The sequence below is a fragment of the Pinus tabuliformis genome, chromosome 8 (assembly GCF_031772625.1).
Source record: "Pinus tabuliformis cultivar Carrire ecotype Pingquan chromosome 8, CPIR1, whole genome shotgun sequence".
In the NCBI taxonomy this organism is placed as follows: domain Eukaryota; kingdom Viridiplantae; phylum Streptophyta; class Pinopsida; order Pinales; family Pinaceae; genus Pinus; species Pinus tabuliformis.
In genome coordinates, this window is record NC_142294.1 from 1,203,469,844 (window position 1) to 1,203,487,530 (window position 17,687).

At 33.7% G+C, this 17,687-nt stretch overlaps 1 pseudogene; it reads left to right on the forward strand.

The window, feature by feature from the left end:
* The first annotated feature begins 1,284 nt into the window (after positions 1-1,284).
* Positions 1,285-12,745, forward strand: LOC149239687 (auxin efflux carrier component 2-like; annotated as a pseudogene).
* Positions 12,746-17,687: the final 4,942 nt, after the last annotated feature.

The window sequence follows — 17,687 nt, forward strand, 5'->3', positions numbered from 1 at the left end:
ACAAACTCAGGCATATCTAAGACATATTCCTTCAAGCTTAATTACCAATGTACCAACATTGTAGCTGAGTATGAGGCACTTATTTTAGGGTTGTTGTTATTGAAGAGATCACGAGATAACATAATTTACATCCATGGTGATTCAGAACTCATCATAAATAAAATCAAAGGTGAGTATTTAGCTAAACATCCTAGGTTTATGGAATACATAAATGATGTCTTATATCTTTTGCAGTGTTTTCCAGAGTACTAGTTTTCTTTGATTCCTAGAAGTCAAAATGTGTTTCCTGATGCATTGGCTACCTTAGCAAGTACATGTAAAATTTCTTTCCACCCAAATAAGAAATATGATATTGAGGTAAAACATAGACATGTTTTCCCAGATAGCATAAGGTATTGGCAATTGTTTGACAATGACACACAGTTAGAAAAAAATTTACAGTTAAAGGGAGGGTTTGAAAATTTGCTTATTGATATAGAAAATACTATTAAAGATGATGGAAAACAAACTGTTTTGGGTCAAACTAGTGAGGATTTTGATAAACATGAAGCAAAACTTGAAGTCTTACTATTAAAAGTTAATGTAATACCAAGAGGTTTGGTACCACTTGAAGAATTATTTGATTTCAATGATGTGGCTCAAAAGCCCAAAATGCAACATGTGGGAGCCAAAGTAGAGGATTGTAACATAGGGACTAAAGATAATCCAAAGATTGTGAATATTTCTAAGTCTTTGCCTCAGGAAGAGAAATAGAAATACATTCATCTATTGAAAAAATACTTTGATGTTTTTTCATGTGGATACAAAGATTTAAAAGCCTATGATACTAGTATTATTCAACATACTATTCCTATCAAAGAGGACCAAAAACCTTTCAAACATAAGCTAAGGAGAATGAATCCCATTTTTCTTCCTTTAATTGAGAAAGAGGTAAGGAAGCTTTTTGATGCCAACATTATTGTACCTTTGATATTTTCTAAATGGCTATCAAATCTAGTACCAGTGAGGAAAAAGACTGGAGAAATAAGATTATGTGTGGATTTCCGAAACCTTAACAAAGTCTAACTCAAAGATAATTACACTTTTCTAAAGATGGATCATATTCTATAGAGGGTAGTTGGTTCTAGCATAATTTCATTGCTTGATGGTTTTTCGAGTTACAACCATATTTTAGTACATCCAGTTGATCAAGACAAAATAGCCTTCACAACACCATGGGGAACTTTCATGTATGTGAATATGCCTTTTGAGCTTATGAATGTATGAGAAACTTTTCAAAGAGCAATGGATATTGATTTTGCAGATGAGAAGGACAGATTTATTGTGATATATCTAGATGACATCCCTATGTTTTCTAAAACTGATGAAGATCATTTCTTTCATTTAAAAATAGTCTTTGAGAAATGTAGGAAATTTGGTATTTCCTTGAATCCTAAAACGTCTCTGTTTGGTCTGGAAGAAGGTAAACTACTAGGTCATATAGTTTCCAAAGATGGTATCTGAATTGAACCAAGTAGAATTGAAGCTATCTTGAAAAATTGATCCAGCAAGAAATAAAAAACGAAGTAGAGACTTTCATTGGTCGAATTAATTTTTTGAGGAGGTTTATCCCAAATATAGTTGATATCTTAAGAGTCATCACCAACATGTTTAGAAAGAATAGGGAAATAAAATAGAATGTAGAAGTAAAAAGATAATTCAGCGATGTAAAGTCAATTTTGACTCATGCTTATGTCTTAGCTAGTCCTAATTTCACTAAGGATTTCATTATTTTTTCTTTTGCTTCAGAACATACTATTGCAGTAGTACTAATGCAGAAAAACAAGGAAGGATATGAACAACCCATAGCCTTTTTCTGTAAGGTTAAGAGACGCTTCTCTAAAATACAATATTATGGAAAAGAAAAAAATTTCCTTGGTAAAAGCATTGGAAGATTTCAAAGTGTATATCTTGCATTCTAACATTATTTCTTTCATTCCCAATGTAGTAGTAAAGGACATCCTTACTCAAAATTATCCATATGGAAGAAGAGTTAAGTTGATAGTTGTTATTTTAGAATATCATATTGAGATTAAGCCTACAAAGATTATTAATGGTCATTGGTTAGCTAAATTAATGGCTTAATCAAATTTGCATGCATTGGATATCAATTTTATTTCTTCTCCAAATGGTTAAAAAGACTCTATCCAATAGGTAACAGAAAGTTTTTCTATTTCCCCTTGGTACACAAACATTATTTATGTTTTACAACATTTACAAGCTCCACTAGGTTTGACAAAGACTAAAGAAGATTTTTGAAATTAAAAGTTGTTAAATTCTACATTCTGGATCAAGATTTATATTGGAATGATATTGGGGTGATTTTATCGAACTATTTGTTAGAGGATGAAGCAGAGAAGATGATGGAAGATTTTCATAAAAGTGACCATGGAGGACCCCTTTTCTAGAAGACTACAACAAAAAAAATCTTGAGAGCTAGATTTTATTGGCCTACTTTATTTGCTAATGTGCATAAAAGGGTTTCTACTTGTCATCAGTGTCAGATTTTTTAAGGGAAAAAGAAACTCTTACCTTTGCCTTTGAAGCCTATTTTAGTAGAACTTCCTTTTTAGTAGAGGGGTTTATATTTTATTGAGGCAATTCATCCTAGTTCTTCAGCCCAACACAAATGAATTCTAATAGCTACAGATTACTTCACCAAATGGATAGAATCAGTTCCAACTAGGCAGGCTACAGACTCAGTAATTATTCAATTCATGGAAGTTAATATTCTTTCTAGGTTTGTTTATCCTCACAAAATCATCATTGGTAATGCTACTACTTTCAAATGTAAAAAGATGGTAGATTTCTATAATAAATATCATATAGTTTTAGGACATTATGCGACCTATTATCCTCAAGGAAATGAGTTATCAAAATATTCTAATAAGATCTTGGTCAACATAATAAAAAAGTTGTTACAGGAAAGCAAGAAGTCTTGGCATAAAAAGTTGATAAATTCTCTATGGGATGATAGGGTGAGAACTAATAAATCAATTGGAATGTCACCTTTTCAATTGGTGTATGGAGTTGATGCAGTTTTCCCTACCTCCCTGGCAATTCCAGTGATAAAAATATTGGCAGAAATAGAAGTTGAATAAAATGATGTGTAGAGAAGGATAAATCAAATGGTGCAATTATAACAGACCATAGAATAATTCTGCAACAACATATAGATAATTTAGGATAAGATTAAAAGGATTCATGATAGAAGAGTGAAAGCAGATCATTTCCAACTAGATTATCTTGTTTTAAAATGGGATGACAGAAATGAGGAAAAGGGAAAACGTGGAAAATTTGACAAATTATGAAGAGGCCCCTACAAGATTGGAGCTTTCCATGGAACCAATGCATTTCTATTAGAAGATTTGACAAGAGAAACACTATCAGGAGGGCTTGTTAATGGCAGGTTGCTCAAACACTACTTCACCTAAGTTCAGCTAGTTACAAAATAACATCATTGTATATACCATTTTATGATTTCAAAGTATTGCAGGTGTGGGTGGTTGTCATTAGAAATTGAAGCCTAGAGTGAAGGCCCTAAGCTTCAAATGAATTTTCTACCATATGTATGTTTTTTCAGTTAATCAGGTTAGTCTCAGTTGTTTCATGATTAAATAAATGCCCAATGGAGAAGGCTACTAATCTACAGTAGTCTTTACACTTCACAGGGAGGATTTCATCCCCATTAGAGCCACTATTAGGGTCCTATAAATATAGTAGTCTAGGTATGGTTATTTAACCATTTATCTCACAGGGATATTGTAAATTATTTTTCATTTTAAATTTGTAGTCTTAAGAAAAATAGAAAAGAAAAGAAAAATAAAAAAAGGAAAAGAGAAATACAAAAAAAAAGAAAGAAAATAAAAATAGGAATAAAACCTTGAAGGGTGTGCTAGTTCAAATTCCGCTGATTGAAATTGTTTTATTAAAGTTTGTTTTAAAAGTTTGAAATAAATTTGATACGATGTTTTGTCATTTTGTATAAAGAAATTTCACTTTCTGATGATTGCGATCATCCTCGCCCAGATCAATGGTAGGGGATGACGTTCGGAGCCCACCCCCCTGGAAAGCCACCATTTGATGCTCCCTTCCACTCGTTCATTCCCGCTCTATCCACCCAGACCATTTTTCATTCATCCATCCATCCACGTGACCTAAGATCCATGTCATATGACCATCACCATTCAAATCACCCGCCAACAGCCATGTAAATGTTGGATAATAAATTTCTTCCACCAATGTATGAATTTTCCATTAATGGCATGCTCCAAAAACAATAACAATCTCACTAATTGCCCTCAAATTCCGTTATAAAAATCCTGCCTCAACCTGCAAATTTTTCTTTAGACAATTATTTGATTTATGCGGGTTCAACTTGAAGCATCTATGAAGCCTACCAACACCTCTGCAAAGCAATCCCCTTCTGCAAATATCAGTTAACTACAACCTGATAACTTTGTTTCCCTTATTTTCCCATTGATATTAAGATGTCTTTGCACAAAGGAAAGTGAAAGATTCCTAATGAGAATCCTATGATACCCCGTGTCCCTGATTTAGATAGGACCTGTTTAATTGATACTATGTACAAAATAGAAAAAACTCAATGTGAGTTTGATCTGTATGAGCTGCATAATTGGGAAAAGAATAAGTATTTAGATCATAGTGATGATTTAAATATCTAGGAATCACTTCTACCTCAATTTACCTTTCCCTAGACTCATTTTTTCACAGAATTCGCTACCTAGTGTCATCTCGGGTACCTCCCCAGCCAGAAAGTAATAATCACCCAAAACAATAAAGTCTTGTTTTCAGTTTCCCTAGAAATCATTTGTCAATCTCTTCAAATAAATCCCCAGGCCTCTCTGCACCCATTTTCCACTAATGCACTCATGGAAATATATAAAAAAATTACTTTCCCCTAGTTAGCCCATATTTTTGAATGTTTTCTACTTGAGAATTCTGAATTTCCTAGAAAAAATCCCCCATACTCCTATTGTCTCGTGGTTGTCAAGACAAGTCATTTCCATGGTTACTTGTTTATTAGGTTATCATATAAACCAGTGGGTAGATGAGGTAGTGTTAAGGTTTTCATCAGTATTTGCAATTGGTTAGAAGCCTTCAATTCTTTTCAATTATAGTCAATTCTTGTCATATTTTATGCATGATTAGTTTCTCAAGTTTAAAGTTGAAGGTGTGTTCAAACACCAATAGGTTTTAGTATATCTGATGCTATTTTCCAGGCAGATAGCCCCAAGTTCCAATTATAGAAGATGGATGATCAAGGAAGTCCATTATTAGTCATTCACTAGACTTCTTTAGTCAAAAGAAATTTGGAAGATTAGTCATTCACCAATTTTCTAGATAAATTTTACATACATCCTTGTGTCCACTCAACAGTGATGTTATACCAATAATTTAACCAGAGATCAAGAAGGTTTTGCATCTTTGAGAGCAATCAAAATTTGGAGACTAGTATCTATACCAGAATTATACAGAAATTAGAATCTATGGGTGTGAGCTTCCTCCCTATAGATTGCCAGTTTTTGTGCCAATGAGAGTCTTTAGCCTTGAATACACTAGACAAATGTTAAACATGGATGAATTTCACTTTGTATCAAATAAAAAGAAGGCACAGTTTAAATTGAAGGAAAATGTTGGGCCTTATATTGTAAATACCATAGCAACAACAAATGAAGTGGAGGAAATATTAAAGCAGATGAAATTTAAACCAAGCTTCACTTGGTCTTCTGATTCATTAGGGATAATTTCAAATTTTGAGAGTTTAGTAGGAGTATACTCCATATGCATATAAACCTAGGCCAGAGATAGAGAAGTATGCTAATCAAGAGCAGTGGATAGAAAACACACTATAGGAGGCTAAAGAGCAAATAGTCAATCAATCATCTCTGCAAACTCCTATCCTAAAAGACAAATAAATCAAGAGGCCAAGGGAAAGTATGTCCCCTACTGATTCATAAGCATAGGCTACAAATTTCTATGTCTTTGAGAGGAGAAAGAAAGATCTAAAGACTAATACTAAGATTGATCCTCGAGTAATAAATATTCAAGAGGAATCCTCAGAAGAAAAGGATTCACAGGAGAAAAGTACAATGGTTTTGACAGGTACTCCTACCACTTATTTCCCATATGTGGAGGAGATAACTGAGTCTCCTATCTCTTCTATATTTTATATTATAGCACAACAAAGTATTTTTGCAATATACAGGGATATTACATTTAAGAATGAAGCTTTGAAGGCTTTAACATATTCATATTTTTGGGAGAAAAATTCCACCACCCAAATGGCCTTTCTAGAACCTACAGTGTCAGTCCCTAGAAGTGCAAAACATTACAACGCTTCAATATTTTTTTTTTATACCAAAAAGGTTCATGCAATCGATCAAATTGATTTGCATAAGCAAGCACATGAAATGATTTATTCAACACTGACCAGTTCAGTAACAGCTTCCTCCATGCTACAAAAATGTCTAAAAAATATGCACTCACAGTTGAATATAGAAATACTTTCTTCTCTAGCAAAAGACATCGGAATTAAAACTTTAGAATATTTAATTATCAAACTAGGATATGATCATAGTGATGTCAAGGAAACCAAGGAGATAATTAAGAACTAAAATGGATGTATTGAATCCCTCATGAAACAACTTAAGCTTCCAACAATAGAGCACCCTCAGAGAAAAGAAGTAAACAATCTGGAAATGGAAAAAGAAAAAATGTTCAAAATAATAGTTGAATAGAATGTTCAAATCTAGAAGATGGAATAGGACATGAAATAACTGTTGAAGTAAAAGGAACAATTGGAAGCAACAGGTACATCAACACAACATGAAGCACAACAAACAACACAAACATCATCTTTAGATTCTTCTGAGAAGCTTGCCCAAGCTTTAGGAGAATTATCATTAACAAATAAGGAAAAGGATAAGTTAACAACAACACTCACAAATATGGAGGAAAGCAAGATTAAACCAGATAATGCATACTTAGGAGACGTAAAAAATAATTTTAAATTAATTCAACAAATTCAAAAATATGAAGATCAGTGCCTTACAACTCAAATGTTAGTAGAAGCCAAGCACAACATTTGGTACAATATTAATGCAAATATTGCAGAATTATGGCCATCTATCAGATCATTTTCTAACAAGAAGAGTTGGTGCTGAACGTTAAGGCAATAATTGAGTAGAGACCAACAGAAGCACACAGGATTATAAAAATGTTGAATTCCAAAACTAAAGATGAGCATGAAGAGTTCAACATTCAAGATAGAACAGATGCAGTGATGGAAGTCAAAAGAGTGTTGACGAAGAAAAATCTTATGGTGCAATTAGAAAATAAGTGCAAAGAATTAGAGTTATAGGGAAAAATATTCATTAGAAAATTTAATGTATTGCACAAGAAAGAGCTACCACCTTAAGAGCTTCTAACGGAAAATTGATTCCATTAGAAAAATATCAAGATCAATTATGTAATATTGTTGTAGATGCATCTAAATTTGCTAAAGTCAGAGGAACTATAAGTGGAGAAGCTTTCATGGAAGGCCTACAACATGATCTCTTTATTCAGCATGAAATCCATCATCTATTTCTGAACAAGCCAACTTTTCAAACATACATAGAAGTAGATGAGAGATTCAGGAGCATGGTAAATTTTTCCATTCCAAGTGAAGAGCGATGGGATAAGTTACTAGAGCTGGTTGAATAAAGACAAATATAAATCCTATAGTTTTGGGGAGCAGGAAAACAGAAGAAGCACAAAAGTAGCTACAGTCACCAACAATTCACCTCAAAGTCTAAACAAAAAATCAGAAATAGTCTAGATTTCCTATTACTTAGTTCTATTTTGGAAATATCTACATGTTTTTAGTAGATATTATTTTGTAATAAGTTTTATTTGAAGTTTGAATTAATTTGAGGCAAAGTCTATAAATATTTTGTTAATAGACTTACTAAGGGTTTGATTATGTATGAAGAAAAGAGCTCTACCTTAATTTAAGTTGTGAATTGTACTCAAAGTAATCAACCTCAAAAATACAGAGGCAATTTTGTTCTACGATTCTTGTGTCAAACAAATGGTGATGTTTCCCTATTTGCAAATTTGCTTTCCTTTCAAAGTTTCACATGAATTTTTTTCCTTCTTAAATCATTTACAAGAATATTAAGAGTTGAATTTACTTAAGTGTACTCTTCTCTGGCTTGTTTAAACAGTCTTATTGCTTTCCTTCTAAGACTAAATATAAAATTCATTTAAATATGCTTAATATTTAATTGATCATCTTCTTTATCATCTCAGCCACAACATAAAATATCTTAAGATCTAGGATTTTTCATACCTCACCCTGTTTCAGCTACTCTATTAATTTGTAATTGATTACCGAGAATTTTAATGACTCCATGTCCAATGGACTTTTCTAGATATATATAGATATATATATATATATATATATAGGTAGATATATATATATAGATATAGATATAGATATATAGATATAGATATATATATATATCTATAGATATATATATATATATATAGATATATATATATAGATATATATATATATATATATATATATATATATATATATATATATATATATATATATATATAATAAGTGCCTTTATAAAATATCCTCTTAGGAATATGTCAAAGATCAAAATTTTGACCATAATTAACAATATTAGCTACAACTTATAAGCTTTATGAAATGATTGGATTAGTTTATTAAGTAAAATACTATGTAATTATGTCGTAAGGTGTTCCCTTTGAGAAGAAATCTCCTCCATGCAATTATGTGTAGTCGTGAGCCCTTAGATCATTTTTTAGACGATCAGAATGACATGCACTATCATTTATCATTCTTATGTATTTAAAGTCATGCTAGGGTTTTGGATGGTTATGCAAGGCTATGGGTGGCTGTATCAGCAAAAGCAGGGGTAGAAGTATAAGAGCATCATCATAAACGCTTAATCATCCTCCCAACATAAACTTATGGAACATGCAAGAAAGAAAAAGGCATCAATGGCTACAATGTAATAGACTGAAGGTAAGATACTTAAAGTCAATTTTTCTAGTATTTAGTGCAATGAGACTTTGTAAGTATACATTAATGAAACCATCAAAATGAAAGACATCAAAGTATAAAATCCTCATGTGCACCCATGGTGGTGAATCCTGAGCCACAGGTATGAATGCAACTAAATTAGATCTCTTTCATGAGGCATGGTGTAAGATGACTCAACCCTCGGTGATCCTCAACATAAAGTAAGCTAAAAACTACGGTAGTTACCCAGAATAGTCTGAGGGGTAACAAATCCCTAGATTATTTGTTGAATGTCAAGTGGCTTGTTGGTTGGTTATAACTCTCTGTCACACATAGCTCTTATTTTCTTTAAGTTAGCTTCTTGAATTTCCCATTGAAATATGGCTAAGTGTTGGTAATTTGTGGGGCTTTATTGGTCCGAAAGGTTGGGGAATTGCATGAACTTTTGAAAATTTGTCGATATTATCATCTTGAAAGGTTAAACCAGTCAGTTAGATTGATATAATTATTAAATATAAATCTAAGTTTCAAATAACATCAAGCCCCTTTTTTTGGTCAATCCTTTACAACAATATAAAATCTCAAGTCTGATTGACTATTGCAATCTGTTTGGTCATGCTGGGGTTTTGAATGGTTGTGCAAGGATCTAGGAGGTGGTATCAGTAGAGGAAAGGGAAGTAGTAGCAGAGCATCATCTGAAATGGTTCATGGATTTTTAGGTAAATCTACCACCAAACTTGGCAATTAATGTGCAATACAATTTATTTTCTCTTCTTAATTATAAAATAAAGATGAACAATATTTAAAATAGAAGACATAACCAACACCCTTGGATGATCCAAAGGATGAACATCCTTTCCCAAGTTTTCTAGAATTTTATGAGACCAAATTTATTCATTTTTAATTTCTCATATTTCGCTCTAGGAAATCAATCCTTTTGTAAAAAACGCCATCACCATATCGTTCATTCGATAGTGTTTTTCTTGTTTATTCATATGTTCTCTTGATAAGTTTGTATCCCAAATGTGAATGGATTGGTACCAATAGTAATATAAAGTTCATTCTGAGTTAAGCTCAACATAAATTTTGAACTTATGTGCATCTATGGTTAATATATGATATTTACTTTTACTTAGTTTTTATTGCTTGCCTTCCACAACTTAACAAATGTGATACTTGTCCATATGTCTTTGTAAATTAATCAAACTATCAATATTTTACAGTTTTCATAAGGTATCAACTTTTTCACTACATTATATTTTTTTGCGTCTAACTTAATTCATATGGTATTGGAAGTTCTGTGATCCACAATTTGTTATTTGTCCATTTTTTGGGTGAAATTGATGGGCTAGTGGTTAGAAAAAGCTTTCATTGACCAACAATGCATTCTACTCTTTTTATCCTGATTATTTCTAAGCTTTGAAAAATGCTTGCTGCCACATATATTTTTACTTGTACATTAAACACAACTTTGTATTTCTAATTATCCGGATATCTAAACTATGCAGTGTCCAAGAGACTACTGGATTTTGGTAGTTGGATAGATGTTAGGGATAAAGGTGCCATAAGGGATAAAGTAGCTATTAGAGTTGAACTTAAGATATATATGTTTCCTTAAGCCTCATTGTTTAAATTTGTGCTTAATGTGTCCTTAGCCCCTATCGTTGGGGTTTTTTCCTCTCATGTATCGATTGTTGAGTAATATAGTTAAACATATCAATATGTGAAAAAGTTGTTTTTTTTGCCTTGTTTGTCTATGAGGACCTCTTATTTGTTGTTATTAGTGAGTTGTATGGATATGTAATTATTTCTATTGTTGGAACATATATTTGCCAGCAAACATTTTTCATCAATGAATACATCTCTTAAAATTCAATTTCCTTGCATTCATCTATAAAATGTTTACTTGTGATTCTTGTTTCTTATTAGTTATTAGGTCCATAAATTTCCATGATTTTTTATCTATTATCACATCGATTAAAGATCAATTCACTTCATACACACCCTTGGTCATTTTTATACCTACTATTTTGGTTTTGCAATTCTTTTTTCTTTGAATTTGACATTGTAGACATGTCACTTTCATGGTTGGAGTTGTATTTGTTCAACCTGTTTGTTGTTTTGTTCCACTCACTTCTTGAGTTGTCTTTCTACAGTTATATTTCCAACCTTAACACCATTTTGAATCCTTCACATTTGTTAGGTATCTACACCTTATCTTCTTTTGAATAGGGAATCTTCACTGGTTTATGAATTTGGTAGTGATTTGTTTAAGGATTTCATCTCACTCTAAGAAAAGCTATGTTCCCTACAACCTTGTTGGGGAAGATCTTTGTTCCTCTTTTCAATTTTGTATTAGTAAGAGAACCTTTATAAAAAGAGTCTAACCACACACACTAGTAAATATCCATTTGAACCTATGATCTATTAAGTGGTGAGGCCTTCACTTCTTTCAATGTTGGATCTGTGGGGAATATTTTTTAAGAGAGGAAGGTTGGATTGGGTTATCACGTTATTTTCATTGTCAACTCTTTATAACACTCTTGTCAAGGGCGTACCCCTCCCAAAGACCATGTATGGGGGAAACTCAGAGCTTTTGATGGTGCCAACTGTTGTCTTGGAATGTATTATCTGGTACACACTTTTATTGTTTTTGTTTGAATAAAGAAGTGCCAAGATACTCATAATTGAATAGTTCCCTAGGGATGCTAATTCTATTGGTTCTTTCAAAGTTGGATCATATGTTATGTCCCTCGAAGCAAGAAAACTTCTGCATACTAATGTCGAGATGGGTGAGGATCAAAAACGTCACGTTATAGTGAGGAAATCCTCTTCCTCGCAAGGGAATTATGCTCCTGCTTCTCAAATATTTCAGTCATTGAATTCTATCAAATCCTTCTATTTTGGAAGGCCTGCTAACCATTATAATACAAACATATATTCTCTTCAATCCTCTCAAAATTTGACTCCTAGGGATTCCAAATTCAATGGAGTAGATTATGTTTCTAATATGTTAAGCTCAGAAATGAGTCTGATGTGATCAAATACAAACAATGGCAATAGCAGAAACCACCCACATTTCTATGATGCCAATTCCCTTCATTCGTTGCAAGGCCACATACCCATAACATCAAACTGACATGAGGATCATTAAAAATACCTTAACTCTGAGATTAGGACTACAAAATTTAATTCAAATTGTAATGGAGGATTATATTCAAAGCCCTTAGAGAATGGTATACAGGGAGATTACATGGGAGTAGCAAAGAACAACCACAACTACCTGGCGGTGGTCTCATCAATTCTGGTTGTAGGAGTTTTTGTAACAAAAATAATTTATGAGTGAAATTTTCACCTAAATCTGTGCATTTGATGAAGATAATTCCAGATTCCAGAAGCTCTCCAAAGGTTGATGATGATGACAAGGAATTACGTATGTTTGTTTATATTTCTAGCAATTTTTCGGTGTTTGAAGGAGGTTTTCAATTGTTGGGTGGAAGCGATTTTAGCATGGGAGATATCTCACACCGAGAATTTGATAATATCATAGAAGATAGAGGGCCAACCACTCCTATCAATGATCACATGGAGATTGGAGACACTTTTGCTTATTGCTTACTTTTTTTGAGAGGTCAAGTGTGAGGACTTTTATGCTAGTTTTAGGGTTGTCTAGCAGTTGGAAACATGGTTAACTTTTTTTTTAATCCTAATCCGCGTTCATAGATTTTGTAATAGTGCATGTTCTAACTTACGATAGAAAATCTATTTTTCACAATTGCATCTCCAGAGGAAGATTATTATTTTTTTTCTGTTGAAATACATAACTTGTTCAAAATGTTTTTTGATATTCTTGGGAAAGTTTTGTGATTAGCGTTTGGGAAAATTATGGGTGATAAATGAGAAGCTTTGTTTCAAAGTTTATTATGGAATGCCTATGAAAATGCAGTCGTTTTGTACTACCCAGAAAATTAGTTGTTGAGAATGCTAGAAGTTGTAGACTATTATCTAAAAACATAAATATGATATTCCTCGTAGAATGATTTACAGTTTCGACAACATTTTTTTCCAAGAAAGGAAATCAACCTTCCTCTAAGCCCTAGTGCTAGAGTGAGGTTTTTGATACTAGGCCAACCCACAAGTATACTCATTTAAGAGTTCATAAGGCTCGAAGCCAATGCAACATTATTCATAGGAATGGAGCCATCACAATAATATTTATGAAGGCATTATAGCTCGTCAACAAAAATATTTGTGAAGGCATTATAGTTCATCATGTCACTTGTGGGAGCTTGAACTTGGGTGTGGAATATAAAAACCATTCTGCTCAACTTCCATAGATAACCCCAATTGACAGCAGTGTGAACAATGTGCCTAAACTACACTACAATATAATTACTCATTGTGTCAATTGGATTTTTTTAGATTGGAAAATTTGTTGATAGGAATTCTGCCCTACTAGGATAAGTTTCCATAACTATGTTCAAATGTAGGTTATGAGAATACCTTTGGAGAGATGAAATTCACAATCTTCAATGTCCATAATAATTACTTATTATGAGAGAGCTACAAGGAAAAATATAAATCTTAAAACATAATAGGTTTAACTTTGTGTTGGTTAGAAGGGAAGCTAGATTCCATATATAACATTAAGGGAAAACCAACTTTTCTCTATAAATTCTTATCAATAATGTTCTCTATAAACGCTTGTCAATATCCAAGGTTCTGATGTTCTTGTTTATAAAAGGTATGAAGTTTACTTCTAGATTAGAGTTGTCACTTTGACAAGTTTCACTCCATGTTAATATCATGTTGTTTTTCATTCATGATACTCGAACCACCAAGGCTCCCTAAGTTCACCTCAAGCTCTACTACAACTCTTACACCAAGGTTACTGGGTGAAGCCAATGGGAAATGAAATGAGTCACAACCAACAGTTGTTATGATCAACCTAATCCTCAACATCATCTTCCATAAACTTGTGCAAAATCAAATCACCTACGTAAGTGTCATTGGAATAACATAGGATCTGATTTCTCACAAGCATGATTTAAAGATTTCAGCTTAATGTCTTCTTCTTTTGGTATAGTCTGGGGTTGGTGAAACAATGTTGTTGTTTTTTTTTGTGTTTTCTTCCACTTTTCTGAATAAGTAGAAAAACAAAAATAAGGACATACCATTACAACATGAGGTTTAACTTTCTAGGCACTATATTTTTTCATTTTATTTATTGAAACCAAAGTTAGAATGATTGATAATATGCTGCATTTCATGACAAATTATTCCTAAAATGCCTACTACTCGATTTCAGGCATAATACAGACATTAAAAAATTTGTTTTAGTCATAGAACACTTTCAGTAACTTTTCCTAAAATGAAATTCTTTCGTTCCATTCCAAAGTACCCATCATTCCCACATGCATGGTGAAAAAATTACTTATTAGTCGCACTATAGAGACTAGGAAGTTTACTGTTGCTTTTCCCTTAGAACACTTTCTAAATTTGTGCCTAAAATGAAAATGTTGCGTCATAGTGGAACTGGCTAGCACATATCAAAAGTTCATTCATCTCATTTAATGGTCTTTAAAAAGTAATTGACAAATAAAATCAAGAAGTAACATTTATCTCCAAGACAATGTCATCTTGTAGAATTCATATCAGCCCAAGACCTTGCAATATTAGAGTAGCCTTTCAGAGTCTTTTAAAAGAAAATTCAAGATCCTCTGGCCATTTCAACTTCGACATTTCAGAGTTTTCCTTCATGATTCTACTCCCTGTTAGTGACTTAGGCAAGGATTACCATGTACGTCTAGAAGATGGTACTCAAGTGGCTGTAAAGCAATGTAATCCCAGATTTGAACAGGGTCTCACTGAATTTCAAATAGAAATTGAGATGTTGTCAAAGCTTATCTATCGCCACTGCCATCTTGTATATATAATTGGTTCTATGAGGAGCATTCTAATATGATTATGTTCTATCAATAAATGGCTAATGGGACTCTTCAAAGTCATTTCTATGGATCAAATATTCCTCCATTGTCGTGGAAATAAAGGCTTGAGGTATGTATAGGAGCATCCAAGGGTCTCCATTACCTGCATACTAGGGTAGCCCAATGTATTATTCATAGAGATGTGAAGACCACTAACATTTTGTTGGATGATAATTTTGTAGCAAAGGTAGAAGACTTTAGACTTTTGAATATTGATCCACTTTGGATCAAACTCATGTAAGTACTAGAGTGAAAGGTTGTTTTGGGTACCTTGATCTTGAATACTTCCGAAGGCCACAACTTACAAAGAAATTTGATGTGTATTCTTTTGGAGTAGTGTTACTAGGGTTGTTTTGGGTAAAGCCAATTCTTAATCTTGTTCTACCCAGAGAACAAGTCAATATAGCAAAGTGGGCAATGCACTGGCAAAAAGGGAATGCTTGAAAATGTCATTAATCCTCACCTTGTTGGGACTATCAACCCTAGTTCTTTGAAAATGCTTGGGGAGACTACCAAAATGTGCTTGGAAGAGTAGGGCATCGACAAGCCTGCATTGGGAGATGTTCTATGGAACCTGTGAATATGCATTTCAACTCCAGGAGATATCCATACAAAATGATCCAGATGAGAATAGTATAAATCATATCGCATATGTTCCTTTGCGTTGCCCAGAGCTTCAGCTTTTTGATACTAGCATTATTGGCAAAGGTGTTGGTGGAAATGGTGATGATTCAGAAGATTCAACCACAAGTGTTGTGTTCTCACAATTGGTGAATCCTCATGGGAGGTCATCATAAAAAATTAAATTAGGAATGTAGCTAACTGAATATAGATTACTACACAACTTTGTAGTTATCCAACTGGCTCTATGAATGCAGGTGCCATGTCCTATCTCCTGGTTACATCAAACAATAGAACCAAAATTTATGTTGCAAAGTTCAAGCTTCAAAGGGAGCTATATCCATGCTATTTTATTTTTCAAAATTTTTCCTTTGTCTGCTTGGTGTTTTAATCTTATATTATTTCACATTTTAAATGTTTATTTTTTAATATTATATTATTTAACATTTTAAATGTTTAATTTTTGATATTTTATTTTAAATCTCAAGCCTATCAAATGTATTAGCTTGCCTTGGGAAACTTTAAAACATCCCATGTCTAAGCTGCATTTCACCTTTATACTTTATATGCTCTTTTTTCCTTTTTTCAGAGATCCATTGGGTGGAAACCAAAATTTGCGTAGACTTTAGAGATTCTGATGTTCTTCAATATTGGCTTGATGGCGCCTGACCCAAGTTTAGAGTTATTTAGCCAAAAAAATACCTACACTACTGGCCCTTTCAACATCAGCCCACGGAGTGCGGACTAAAGTCTCATCCGAAGTAGTATGGGGGGATGCTGGAACCAAGTTTCCGCACCCTTGAGATGTCTGAGGGGTTGACTTAGTCCAATTGTGCCTACCTTCATGCAACTTACTTCGCGCACTGTTTTGACCTGCGATACCTTCATGATCTGTTATAATCGCCTACGCGCAACCCTAACCAGAGGCTAAGATGCTTTCGTACTTCTATGGTAGCGATCTATGCTATTTCCCCAAACTACACAGTGTCTCTTACTTATCTTCTTAAAGATGTTATTTAACTTCGCATAAACATATGCTTTATCTTGCATTCACTTAATTAACACAATAATATATGTTCATGCATCATATAAACAGTAGAAATGCAATTCATACCCAATACATTCAATGCAAAAAATAGGAAATAAATACATAGGAATGATATAAAACTTCTCTTTATTAATGCTTCCAACTGTTACAGATTCGACTCGCCCTGCACACGCAACTGTAGGGTTCTGTGCACTTAGTAGCGGACTACTAGGCCTCTGCGCACCCAGCTTCAAAGCCTTCTCCTACTCTACGACCTAAAACTAGACTTTACACTTTAGATACAACTCAACTCTTCATCCTTGGACTTCTGCCTCATTCTTTTACAACTTAGAGCCTCACTCTACTTATACAATCCCATGGTCCACAGACCATGGGTAGATCTCTATAGCCGACCTTAGATTACAAAATTCAGAGTGGACAACCCTATGACTCATATACAAGCTACGCACTCCACGCCCACAAAATGTGGAGTCTTTACATCAGAGTTACAACTTCTGACCAAAATCTGGGCTTGAAGTCCCAAAAGTTCCCTTGGGGGATCCCGTGCCTAATAGGCCCCCAACACAAACATCATGACTCGCCCTCAAGTTAATCTATCAGTGTGAAGATCTTTGTGCAAAGACCTCCCAACTCTGCCTAGATTGCTACAAGATCGGCAATGCACCGAGTAGCTACCTCTTTTACCTCCTCGACACGTTGTTCAGAGACCGTTGTGGCTGAACTGCTTTCCTGAACCTGTTCCTATGTACCTTGCATCTGCGCAAGCTTTGCTTCAATAGAGGTTGTAATGATGAACACCTCATCAATCCATGGTTGTACGCATGCCTTCAAAATAGCTTCCTTGTGTCGAGCAGCATCCACCTACTCCTCCAACACTTTTGCCTACTACATCCACGTGAGCCTTTGTGTAAGGGAAACTGTTTGTGCA